General features: G+C 40.1%; 1 long non-coding RNA gene across 1 annotated transcript; it reads left to right on the top strand.

The window, feature by feature from the left end:
* Positions 1 to 23: 23 nt before the first annotated feature.
* Positions 24 to 4,827, top strand: LOC141938109 (uncharacterized). Its single transcript, XR_012627166.1, has 3 exons — positions 24 to 79; positions 4,246 to 4,368; positions 4,452 to 4,827. It is a non-coding gene; the product is annotated as an uncharacterized LOC141938109 (long non-coding RNA).
* The last annotated feature ends 8,890 nt before the right edge of the window (positions 4,828 to 13,717 follow it).

Below are 13,717 nucleotides of genomic sequence, written 5' to 3'. Positions count from 1 at the left end.
TCAGCGCGCCCGCGGTTTCCCGCCTCGCCCGTGAGGGGGACGCGGCTGCTCCGGGACCCGCTGAGGGTGCGGCGGGATGGTGGGTAGAGGGGGGGTTATTCCCTGAGGGATGCGCCGCTCCGGGGCGGCCTCGGTGGAGGGAAGGGCGTGGGGAAACTGCTGGGCGCCGGAGGCCGAGGCGAAGCGCCCTTCCCGCTCGTGTCCCGCCGGCGCGGCCCCCCGCGGGGCTGCGAGGGACACCACCTCCCCCCCGCTCCCCTCCAGCGGCGGGCGGGCACAGGGGCTCCGAGGGGGGCCGGGGAGGGGACCGAGGGGCAGGCGGTGTCCCGGCTGTGAAGTTTTCTGGGTTAATACGTCATTCTTCTGATGGTTTCTGGAGAAACGGAGGCGGCTCAGATACGGAGCTGACGCGTATCGGGGTCGGTCGGGTAATTCTAAGAGCCGCTTTGCCCGCAGCAGCCCGCAGCTCCTCTCCCAAAGCCTGTGCGCCCGTGCTCTGCAGTGCTGCTCACTCGGAAGTTGCCAGGCAGCTTCTTTTTATCCCTTCATCCCTTTCCCCCCCTCCTCAGGACTCGTACTGCAGAGGTGCAGGTGTTCAGCCCATGCTGATGTATTTTTTTCCCGAAAGAGAAACCATAAATTAAGCCCAGTAGATATTTCAGCTTTCCTTTCCTAACAAAGTCATGTTCACTACTGACTCCACAGCCGTGGCAGCTGCTGAGGCAATAGGAAGACTTCCTAGTCTAGCTAGTAGATTTAATCTGCTGTGGTTTTCTTCTGACACGGCCTTAGAAGCAAGTTTTTGATTACAGCAGGAGCAAATACAGTATTTCTTAGAAAAACTTGACAGCTCTAAGGTTGGGCTGAATATGTTGTAACAAATGATCGCATTGCTGCTGTTGACAAATGCAGTTGCCAGTCTGATTTGTCAACAGGTGAAACCCAATCTTAAAGAAAGTAATTTTAAATAAGTTGTTGTTTTTTTCCTTTTGTTTTTGAGCTTTGCTATACGATGTTTTCAGAATGCTGAACAACCAAAGAGGTGAGAAATGGGCTTGGTATTAACAATGGCAGAATGATTTTATGACGTGAGTTTTGAAAGCTAAATGATGTCAGAACTAATGTTGGTGTAGCTCTATTGAGTGTGATGCTTCACACCCACAGAAACCGAACAGGATTGAAGCCCCATTTCCAGGCTTTGTAAAATAAGCTGTCAAGGTGCGGTGTCTCAGCTTATTTTAAAGAGAAAATATATATATTTCAGTATCTACCTTAAAATAGTGCTCTAATGTGGACGAGGGATGGATGGGGTAAAACTGAAGTATTCCTAAGGCTGTTTAGGTACTCCTTAGCTAAACAGCATCAACAAGAGAAGCAGTACATTTCAGCATAGGTGTTCTGTCAAGAGCATAGAAGTTCTATGTTGTAAGTAAGAGAAGGTTTGCATGAAAGAATATCAATATTCTCGGGTGCAGAAGTCACAAGTAAGCATAAAATATGAGCTGGCAGGATTAGGCAGGTCTGATCGCTGCCCTTTGTGGAGAAGCACGGGACAGTACAAACATGTAAACAGGATTTCCTTCCTGTGGGAAGTTGGGCACAGTTAGTGGTAGCTAATTTTCAGGCTTTCTTATTATGCATTTGTTAAAATATTGCTGAAGGTGCCAAGTGTAATCAGAATTCCCCCAAACCAAATCTTCTTACAAGTCAGGAGACTATTTCTAAATTATTTAGGAGCCTAGCTAGGGGTATTTTATTTGCTTCAGGGTATTTCATAGCCTCTTTGAAGGCCTTAGGTACAGCCTTACGTAGAAGCTGCTCCACAACAAAGACAAGCTTGGATTGTCGGAGTACATGACAAATGTGTGAACATACTTGTAGGAGTCCCAGAATGATTTTATGTATTTCTGGGGATGGCACAATGCAAGCAGATTGAATCTTCCACCAACTGAATTTCCAGCAAGAGCAACACTGAAGGTGATGAAACTGAATTAATTTCCCATAAACAGCTAAGTTTTCTCGTGGGATCTCAAGTTGACGAAAAGTTATTATACCTTTGTGAGTGAGAATTCTGTTGAGAGGTGTTGTGCCACATCTGGCAAAGAATATCTGCAGCACCAACCAGTTTTGGTTTTTAAAGGGAGCTTTCAGTAATAGAAGTGAAGCAACTGTAGTTGTCTGTGGCTGGGAAACTGATGACTCAGACGCTATTCATGCTGTTGAAAGACTGTTTTATGAGACCCCTCAGAGCTGTGGGTGGACCTGGAGAGGAGTTTGAAGGCAGACTTCGTACGCAGTGGTGCCTGCAGCGGTGTCTGAAGATTGTCCCATCACACACCGCTAACGGCATATCCTTTTGGAGGTTTTCTTTAATCGTTGGGTGGTGAGGCTGCAGAAAAGGTCAGGGCAGGGGATTTCACCATTTCTTTATCTAAAGAGGTGTACCATCAGGTCAAAAAAGAACTGCTGAAGCAGCACTCTGCCTTACAGGGGGAAAGAAAGTGTTGGAGTTTGCTTTGACCCTGCTACACCCCTGTGTGTAACCATTTGTAACTAGTGACATTTTCCCATCAATAACAAAAGGGTATATTCCAAACCTGATGAACAAGACTGTAGCTGCATAGCTCCCATGAATGCTAATAGGAGTACAGCCTTTCTCCATCCCCGTGTAAGTTACTTTGCATATCCTAATAGTGCATTCTCAATGAGCGGCGGGGTCAGTGTTAATCACTCCGTGGCATTCCAAGAGCAACGGCGGGAATCTCTACCACGTTCCCCTTGGCCATGTTATATCTTGTGTGGCTTGAGCAGAGCTAGGAAGTTGAGTATACATGTAGGGATGTTAAAAAGATCTTAAGGAATTCATAGAAAGGAACGGTAAAGGAGATGTTGGAGGGCTGATATAACTTGTTTGTAATTTTTAATTAAAAAAATAGATTCTTTCTGTCTGGAATTTACATACATGTGCCACCACTCTTTTTGTAAGTCTTTAAGTCATTCTGTGGTTTGGCACCACAGGGCTAGATTTACATTTAGATAGCTAGTGCCAGGTGTCTGAATGTGTGTTTTAATTGCTTGAATGACATGATAAGCTACGACTCATTAAAAGATTCACACAGAAATAAATATACAGCCTTTGTCTGTCTCTGCTTCCCTGCTTGAAACGGTACTAAAACTGTAGGAAACAGTAACATCCAGGTAGATCTGCAGCTCCAGTGGAGTCCAGATAAAGTGTGAAGTTACTAAGCAGTGTCTGACTGCAAGATGTGTAAGGTGCAGTAAGAGGAGCTGTTTAAGAACTATAAAAGTATGCGGAAAGCAAATAATGCTAACTCTGCAGACACTTGCAGAGTAGGCTGTTCTCCAGTGGAAATATTTTCATGTATACATTCATCTATAAGTGTTGAACCTCAAATTGAGACCTCGATCCTCAAAACTAGCAGAAATGCTTTTTAGTTAGCAAGGTTCCAGCAGTTTCACTCTAAAGTGGGTTAAAAATGACCACAAAATTTGTTTAATTTAGTATTGTTATGGTTTTAATGAGAATAAATGAAAATTTATCTTTGCATTGAGACTGTTATTTCCAGATATCCTATTTCATGTATTTGCTGCTTCCTTTTGGTTAGTCAACGTGAATTGGTTGCTTTTTATTTAATTTTATTCAAATTAAATATGTATTCAGAATAGAAATATGCTGTGTACCTTCCATAACACAGCCAGTAGGGTGCATTGGTCGTTTGATATTTAGTTTTCAAAAATCTGTAAAGAACTGCATATTTGCTTCTGATTTAAATTTTACTTTGCTCAGCTCAGGTATCCTCTGAATAAGAAAATCCACCAGTGAAACCGTTCAGTTACAGTAGAGATGGTATGAAAAAATGGAGCATAGGGTCTTGAAAATTTGTTTCAGATTATTCACAGACAGATTTTGCTACAAGATTCTGAATTCCTCTTTGTATACCTGTATTGATGAATAATATTTTATGTAGTGTGATAACTGAAGTTCTTTTTTTTTAAAGATTGTCATAGATCCATTTCAATTTTAGCTGGATGAATCTGCAGTTAAGCCCAGGAATAGCTGTTACTTTTTGATATGCTTTCCCTGAGTAAATTTAAAGAACCCTTTCAGTGCTTATCTGTTTTTTCTCTAAGGGAATTTTGCACTGTAGTAAAGTCTTTTTTTTTTTTTTTTTTACTGAATTAAACATTCAGAGCTTGTTAACTTTTGTTCTCTTCTTTCTCTAGCTGTCAGTTTTTGGGAATGTAATTTGTTTGCATCCTCTGTGGATTTCAGCATCATGTTTAAAATGTGGACACCAGAACTTTATGCAGTTTCAAATATCCACCCCATTAGTGCTATATATAAAGGTAAAATATTCCCCCACCCCAACTCCTTGTCACTACTCCACTCTTGAGGTGTCTGAAGATCACACTAACTGTTTTTTTCCCAGTCACAACATTGCATTGGACGCTTACAGTGAGCTGCTTGTCTGCTGGAGTTTCTTCAGATGAAAAAGATCCAGAAGATCACTTGTAAGGGGTAACGTGTATTTTAGCTTTGAATGTATTCAGCAGTATTAACGTGACTTGTTTTAATGGAGCCAGCTTACCAGGTGAGCCAAACCGCTGTAGTACTGCCATTTCTTTTCGGTGAATATTGACATCACAAACATCCAGTTGTGATTTTTGTGTTTACAGGGAGAGAGCGCTGAGGAGCAGCAGATCTATTTGTAACCCTTGTTGAACTACATAATAGAAGTATTTTCATTTGTTTATTAGGAAATTTACATTTTGTTCCTAGTCTCTTACTGGAGAATGCTTTTTGACATCTACCAGCTAGTTTTTAATCCATTTTACAGCACCGCACTGCTTGCTAGCATTGCACTATGTCTTTACCATATGGTAATGTGATTAAAAAGTAAGTCCTCTAACTATTAGTTCTGTTATACCAGGACAATTACTGTCATTCGAATTTATAATCTTTCAGAATTAAACCAAATTGCACTATTTGTATAAGATCACGTATTTATTCCATTCATTTGTTTTACCTTCTTAGTGAAATTCCACATCAGTCTTTACATTATTTTGGCTAGGTTTACTGTCAGGCTGCATTTATGGTCTAAACTTCCTTTTGTATCTTTGGAACTGATTGTTATGGACATTTAAAATATGGTTATTAAACTTGCCATTGTCTTGCCAACCCAGTGGTTTTCCCTTATGTCTTTAAAATTCTATAATTTATACAGTGTAATTAAAAATGTCTGCTCTCTAGTTCCCTTTTTCATAACCTGTATACTGATTTTATTTTGTGTCTCTTCTTCTTAATTTTGTGTCTCTTCTTCTTAATTTTGGAAATAAAAAGTTTAAGGATTTTGATAGTTTCCCCCCCACAGGAGGGAGTTGAATGTTACATGGTATTGCTTAAGCATTAGGATTTCAGCCGTGGAAGAAGATTTCTTTGGCGATCTTGGTACTGATAATTCTCCCTTACTGCTGGCACAGCTATGTAGGTATGGTTGCATCTTCACTGATACGGACCTTTCCTCTGTTACAAGCCCGCCACACGCGGGTTGTTACTGCGGATGTATTCTGTATGGGTGCATTGATACCTACAGCTACAGCTGAGGAAAGCTTTCCCTGGCAAACACTCCTTTGATGTCATTCCACTGAGTGGGAAAGTGCCCTTACGCAGGCCCCGGTACACCCGTGCAGTCCTGTCAACTGTGCAGCCTCTTCTCCCCTTCTGCTGTTCTTCCCACGTGAAGAGAGGCCTGTAGGCAGGCGAGGGAGCTGTCTGGGATATCCTAGCATTACTTTCATCCTTTGTTTTAAGCTCCTCACGGCCGGAATAGTGGGGTATGCTGAGCAGCTTTTACAAAAGGGAGAAAGAATTGTAGAAGGGAGTGGGAGCAGGAGCAGGGAGACTATCTCATGGTAAAGGATCTGATTCGGAGTCTTGAAAAGCTTTAATGTATGAGCAGGTGTGGCATTCACAGCCTGCTGTACTGACAAGTATTTGAACTGTGTGCTTAAGGTGCCTTCAGTTTTCACCTATAATGGCATGCAAGTGTAAATTAAACTGTTGAATTAACACTCTGCTCCTGATATTAGTAATAGTAATGGTACTGTAATTGTGAACATCTTGCTATGCTTGCATTCAAATTTTCAGTATAATGTGGACTAAAAAAAAAGAAAAATTTATCAGGTGCTATAGCTATCTCTAATCTAGCATATTTATCAGTATAGAGCTTAAGAAATGGGTGTTTTTCGTAAAAAACATGCTGGTTTCAGTTTTGCCTTTATCTTTGTCATTTTTAGATAACTGTACCATATTTTAACAAATATGAAAGTACTTGTAAAATAAATCATCCCGTTCAACTTTTTTAAGCATTTAAAGTATGATTACAAATGTCCAGTTTATGACATAAATAAGAGAGTGATCTAGTAGACATAAAAACTCGTTGACAGGAGCATTTTCATGAATTTTAAAAGAGATTCCCTCCACCCCTGTTTTCTTACCACTTTTGTCTTTCTATTCGATTCAGCTTCTATACGGGACAGCAGAATGTGTCAGAAACCTTTAAGTTCTTTCAATGAGTATCAGGCATGTTAATGCAAATACATGACGAGTAATCCCTCCACAAGCAGAGACAGTAACATAGCCCACACGACATCAGTAAAGTGTTTACAAGGTATTAATATGCCCACTGTGACAAGATGTATTTAATGGGAAGCAACAAGGAATTTGTTTTATTAGTTTTCCTCCACCCTCAAGTAATAAATCTTAAAAGCTTCAATATTGATTCAATGAAATGAATGGCTGAATCGTTCTGGAGAGGCTCTGACAAGTGGACAAATGCTTCCATGGTTACATTGTGCTATGCAGTATGGTTACTGAGCTTTGTTGGTTTCCTCCCTCTGCCATTGAAGTAAAATAACAAACCACAGGGAAGCACCACACATGGTGGGCATAAACTGGAAACAACTTTAAAAGATCGAGTTAGCTGATCTTATACAGATTTTAAACAATATGGGGTTTATTGATTTATCCCCTAAACCTGCATTTCAGTACTTTCTCCTTTGTATATCACTCTCTCATGTAGCATTTTTATTTCTTGTTCTGAACCACCTCTCGCTTTTGATTTGCAATGCCATAAATTAAAAGGCTATGTGAAAGTGTGTTTCATAGTAATGTTACATGGGTTATGTTTTTCTAGGAATAATTTTATATCAAGTGATGTCACTGCATCAGTGCAGGCTTCTGCAATAGCTGGATGGTGAATCACACATCACGTATAGAACTTTTGAGTGCAGTTGTTTTAGGGCGCTTTTTCAGTATAACGTAATTAACTGGTTTGATTTTCCATCTCCTTGTACTCCAATTTCAGGCGTCACAGGGATGAGGGAGATAATAAACACGTAACTTCACAGACGTCACATTTTAAAAAATAATAAAAACTAATGGCATACAGTTATTGCATTAGCTTAAAAATGTTGCAGATCAAGCATTAAGAGAAGGAAATCCTGAAGGCCTTACATTTCGTTCAGGACAAAGTGTAAAGAAACTGAAAGTGGATGTGTCGAGAGCAGTTGCATATTTTTCCCTCTCAGACCAACTCTGAAAAGAGCGCGTGTTATCCTCTGTGTCAGCAGAGGCTTTTCTTCCTCTACGTGCTTGACAGTCCCCAGGATCGCTATCTCAGCATCAGAATGCTAAGATGCTCCAGTGCCCCTTTGTAGACACAATTTTACAGCAAGAGTGGATGCCAGGATTCCCCACAGCTAGGAAAATAAATTCATGAACATGGAGTATAGTTACTTCTGAGACAAAAATTCTGGCCTTACAGCATTCCATCGGAAGCTTACATTTATTGTGGGTACTGAATTTCACATTTACTCAGGTAACATCTCTTTGATCTCCAGGGGGAAAAGTAAGCAACAAATGAGTAAACACTTCAATGTTTCACTTAAAGGATTTCAGGAAAGAGAAAAGTCAACTTTTATGTGGGAAAAACCATAAGTTATTTGTGTTTCCAAGTAGGTTTTTTTCCCCATTCAAAAGGAAGCAAACAAAATACCCATCTGTGAATTGTGAAAGCAAGTGCGGTTGTATCCAGCAGCTGGAACCCTTTTGCTTTTATCTTTATTATTCTGAAACACTTTTTGAGGACTTTGAAATTAAGAGCAACCTAGATGCAAGAGATTATGGAGAGTTTTCAATGTTTTTATTATGTTTTACCTTCAGGAAAACGCAGTTTTGATAAGTGTTCTTTTTGAATTTACAGTCTAGTGCTTGACATGCTCTGAAGTTGTGTGTTTTGATGGACGTTTTATGAGATAGCATGCAGCAAATCAGAAGTGACATGCCACAAATGGAGAGCTGGGCACACTTGATCGGGAGAAACAAGGCTGCATCTTTATTTAGCAACAATAAATGCACAAGAGGAGTAGGCAGATGTTCTTGCCAGGTGCTCATCTTGCTGTTTCTCCATGAGACCTGTGAGCCAGTAGGCATCCACTGTGGTTTGAAAGGAGCCACTGAGTGTTGTAAGACTAAACCATCTCTTCAGAGATGGCATTCTTTATTGTGATGACACAAAATGACAGAAATTGTGTTAAAATTGCACGCTGGAGCTTGATCAATGAAATCTGAGATGCAGTAAGTTGAAACAAAGAAGTTACTTCCTCATTAATTTGTTCAGTTTTTTACACTTGAACATATTTAAATTAACATTTTCTAAAAGTCATCTCATTTTTTTATGAGAGTCTTGTCAAATATGTAGCTAAGTTCAGTAATAAAAAGGTTATGATTATATGAATAGCATTTCTACTATAGTGTGTGTTAAAGTATAGGAACCTCCCATGAACAGATGCCAGGGAACATTTACTTTTTTCCTGATAATGGGAATACTTCATTTTTTTCAGTTAAAATCTCTTTTTAGATGTTAACATCACATGCTTTCAGTATGCAAGTAATGAGCTGTACCATAAAAAGGTTAACCTTTGCAAGCTGGTCACAGGAAGCATAAACAAATTAATGTTTGTCCATCGATAAAGGACATGATCTTCTTTGACGTTCTCTTTTTTCAGTTTCTTAAATCTTGGACATCTGTGAAAAATAGAGGATCAAAACCTGAATTTATCTACATACATCTGCACATCAACCAGTCCAGCGTAAACCACTGGGTCAGAAGCATAATGCTCAAATTTTGTCTTTGAGTCTTCTCGGATTATTAGTGCGGTTTGTATCTGTCTACTTTGTGCTCTTTCTTGCATGCGTTTGTTAATTCATCAGGAAGCTATACAGTAAAATCAAGATTTTAGTATGAATGCATTCTCAGTCCATCAAGAAGGACCTCGTTTCACATTCTGAAGAACAAACACAGGCTTGATCCTAAGCTGCTGTGGAGTGGTGGTCAGAAGCCTGGTAACACAGACTCGTCGGGCTCTGAGGCGAACACACCTCTTTGGTGTCAGTCTTGGTCAGTTCTGCCTTCTTTCATGGCATGGCTTTGGGCATAGTTCCCTGAAGACTGTGCTGTCGAAGCCATGTGCTATAGTCGTGGCTGCTGTTTCTTTCAACGCTGCCAGTTAGATCAGCTCCCCCATGTGAATCACACTGAGAAGTAATGAGGAAGAACATGGGGGATGGGTCCTAGACATCAGCCAAGCAAACGATTATCTACATGGAGTCAAAGATCAAACTACAGCCACACAGGGAAGAATATACCTGCTTGTGGTGGTCTATAATGTTCTTAAAAATGGTCTGTCCTGTAGAGATGCTTGCCACCATGGGCCATCGTTCTAAGAAAATCCTTTTTTTAAAAAAACCCCAAACAACAAAACCCACGTGAATTTCTTGCAAGAAAATAATCTGTATCTTGTCAATCAGTCTGTGAAGAGAGGAGCAAGATCAGCCTCAGTATTCTTCCTGAACACTAGAACTAACCAGAACAGTGTCTGATGAATGTTGTGGATTTTTGAGGTGTTGTGTCATATTGGAAGTGATTCATTAATAAACAGGAAAGAAGAGAACTTAACTTGTGTATGGTGTATTCTAATTAAGGATTGATCTGTGAAAGAGCCATGCACATGCTTAATGTTCCTCATTCTGGGTAGTTCAGTCTGCTTCAGCTGAAGTACCATAGAAGGTGATATGTGGAAGTCTGTGCAGGACCAAAATTTCAACATTCTCAGAATCTTGTTTGCTACATGCATCCAACTAGGTGCTTAGCCCAAAGTCTTGAAGTTTGGATGTTACAGGTGAAAACAACTCTCAATTTTAGTGACATTTATGGATATTCAGAAAATGTTATTATCAGCATTTATGTTTTGGTTTCTAATATTAGTAGATTAAGATTGCAATACCTGTGATTGAAAACCAAATGGCCTTCATACAGCACAAAAATATTCCTTAATAGAAACAGAAATGTAAACAAGAAGAGAAAACACTCCCTTCTGAAGCTCTTTCTTTGGATTTTTTTCTTCTTGCTCCTTTAAGTCCTGCTTTCCTTCTCAGGGATTTGTTTCTTCTCCTAACTCCCTCTTCTCTGGTCTTTCCTTTCAGATGATGCCAATAAAGGGAAAAGGCAAGATTTCAAAACAAACAAACAAACTGGGGTCCATTGATTCTGTTGCTGCTGCTTTCAATATTGGTTTACTCTCAGCAGAGCCATTTTTAACTTGCAGAGTTTTAATGAATTCAGAACAAAGGAAATCCAAACAAACAAAGAATTGAGGGGTGTACTTAGTACACCTTATTTACTGCTTTTATTGAAAAGAGAAGTTAAGGCTGACCTGGAGGCATAGTTCCATGCAATGCCAGATCTATTGTAGGTCCAATACCAGCCCTGATTGTTTGTCCCTGACATTTGTAAGGGCTGAGAGTGCTGTGTGGGCAGCATGCTGAGTTGTTAAAAGTGCAGATGGAGTGTCCCATGTCAGTCACCAACAACCTTCCAGCTGGTTGAGGACCACCACTGGCAAAATCCCACGGGAGCTCTGTCTCATCCTCATGTGTAACAAAGGGAAGCACAGGTCTCTGGATCGGTACGACAAAACCAAAAAAAAGTAATCGGGAAATCATCAGGAATGGAGAGAAAACATGGAGTATTGCGTGTTGAGTGGGAGAGAGTAGCAAAAGCTACAGTCATTTTGGATCTGAATGCAGTTTTGTTGACAGACTCCATGAAAGTAGCCGTGTGAATTAGTGAGCCCAAGTCTGAGTTCGCATTCTTCCTTTGTTTTCCAGCTCAGTAATTAGCAACTTTTAATGTGCTCAGGTCTGCTGTAATTGAGAACTGATGACTCTTAAGGCAGCCCCTCTGATACTGAGCAGCTTGATAGCTGTTGGTGGGAGCCAAACTTCCCACAGAAATTGGGCAACAAAAGGACAACGTGAAGTCATTTCTATAAGCTGAAACAACATTATAGAATAAAATATAAAAAGAATCTTATACCTCAAGTATCCTTTCCACCTGTTGATCCAGAGAGGAAAACCCATATGGGCTCTAGATTGTGAAGCTGAGATAGGAAAGTAGTAACAGTCTGGTATTGAAAAACATACTACTTATCTCTTATGCTAATACATTAAATTCTCTCTAATGCAAAATTCAGCAGCTAATAGCATGGGCCTTTGAAGGACTGCTTCTTGCTCTCTTTTCGGTACAGAAACACTGGAGCTGGTGCATGGCAATAATGCATAATAAAGTATTGATCAAAAATATGTTCATAAATACACTCAGGTGGACTACAGCAAGAAGTGGTTGGACATATAACACAGATTATCATACACATCTACCTGAATTCCTTTTAGGTGCACAGCATAGCTTTTTAGAAGAAAAAAAGTACACCTGTGTTTTTTTTAAAAAAATAAATATTTTATTATAATGTTTGGTGAGTCATTCCAGTGGTTTGTGTCCTTCACTCTTAAGAACTGAATTTTATTCTGATTATTAATATCTACTTTTGTGTCTGCATATTAGATCATTGATGCCCTTATCTGTTATACTGCAGATTTTTATTTATCAATGTTCATTTTCTCTGTAGCTGTATACAGAGTGCATCCAGAGGTTCATCTTACCTAACATTAACCTAATGTCATTACTCAAAAGTTAGGCAGTAGTCTGAGATAGTCATTTGGACTCCCTGTTTAGTCTTAAAGGCAGTTCATCCCATCCTACTGTGTGACCGGGTTAGACTGGATGGCTGATGTTAGGTGGAATGCCTTCTACTTTGGAGCAGTGCTTTTCCTTGAGGTCTTTGAGTCTTTTACTACGTAATTTTCATCATTCCTTAGCATCTTTTTTGCCTTTCCTTGTTTGTTTACGTTATTCCCGAATTGTGATCACCGCAACTCAACACAGTACTGCTGTAGTGACCAGGCTAATGCCATCAGAAGGCACAAAGTCTTCTAGATCCTGTCAGTTTTTTGGCCTTAATGCTTCTGCACTGTATCCCTTCCTTCTATATGCAAAGATTATATTAGCCTCCACAGAATCAGTGCTTCCTCTCTCTCTGATTTCTTATCACTGTGATTGCATTTTCCATATGCTCCAAATAAATTAAAAACAAAGCAAAGAAAGCTCATTTGAGATGCATGACTTCTCAGTCAACTATAGTAAAGGTAAAAATTGTTCTGCTTTCATTCAGGGCAGAACCCTGTTTTGTGCTTAGCATTTCCCTCCGCCCTTTCTGTAAATGTGCTGTTTGTGAAATAAAGCTGATCTAGAATTAGGCTAGAGTTACGTTTGGGTTTGTTTCTAAATACTTACGTGCTAATATGCATTAAAATAGGCATTTACAATAGATTCTGTTTATTCAATACTAACAAGCAATACGGGATTTTAAAAAATGCATCTGTCAAGTTTCACGTTAGTTGCATGTTGATTGTTACATTGCTTTTGCACTGAGTTGTGTCAGAGGAATGATTTTTTGGCCTACTTAGGAGTACTGTTTTGACAGAACAGTCTGAGGATTTAGGACCCAAAAAAATGAAAGGATCCAGCAAGCTGAAATACCTGATATATGGTTGTATTCTGTAGTAGACTAGGAATGTACTGGGAGTTGGATTTCCTTGGAGTTGGAATCAATGCTTTTAAAAAATTTGATAGAATGGTTTCAATTTGTATGAGAGATGCGGGGAGTGAGGGAGTGTTAATGGATCTGACTGGATTCAGCTACATGGAATTGTTCTGCCGCTACTGCATTTGTTTGCAATAGCATTTCCACTTTTTAAAATCTAGTAGCTATCTCACAGTATCTGGAAATATAGTGAAGACTGTGTAAATGGGACTGTGTGAGCCGGCACGGGCAGGACGCAGGAACAACCACAAACCCACGGATGAAATGCAAAGAGTAAATTTATTCTCACTGCCTTGTGACCTGGGGGATCTCTGCAGCAGCACCCGGGCAGGGATGCAGGTACCATGGTCCTTGCTAACCAGAAAGAGGAGAAGAAAGAAAAGATCTCAAACCTGCTGCTTTTGCCTGTATATCAGAGATTTTCACAGGCATACTTTTCCACTGTGCTTTGATCTTTCCCACAGCAGGGCAGGAATCTCGAGGATGTTCGATGAGGTGCCTCTGAGTCTATCGCAGGCCTGTGCTATCTAAATGCAGATGTTCTACCTGTCAAGCACACAAAGCTGAACAACAATTAGCATGATATATGTGTTTTTCGACACCCCAACTGCAAGTCACTTGAGTGTGTTTACAG

The sequence above is a fragment of the Strix uralensis genome, chromosome Z (genome assembly GCF_047716275.1).
Source record: "Strix uralensis isolate ZFMK-TIS-50842 chromosome Z, bStrUra1, whole genome shotgun sequence".
Classification (NCBI taxonomy): domain Eukaryota; kingdom Metazoa; phylum Chordata; class Aves; order Strigiformes; family Strigidae; genus Strix; species Strix uralensis.
Note: the sequence above shows the minus strand (reverse complement) of the source record. Positions and strands in the feature narration are given on the sequence as shown.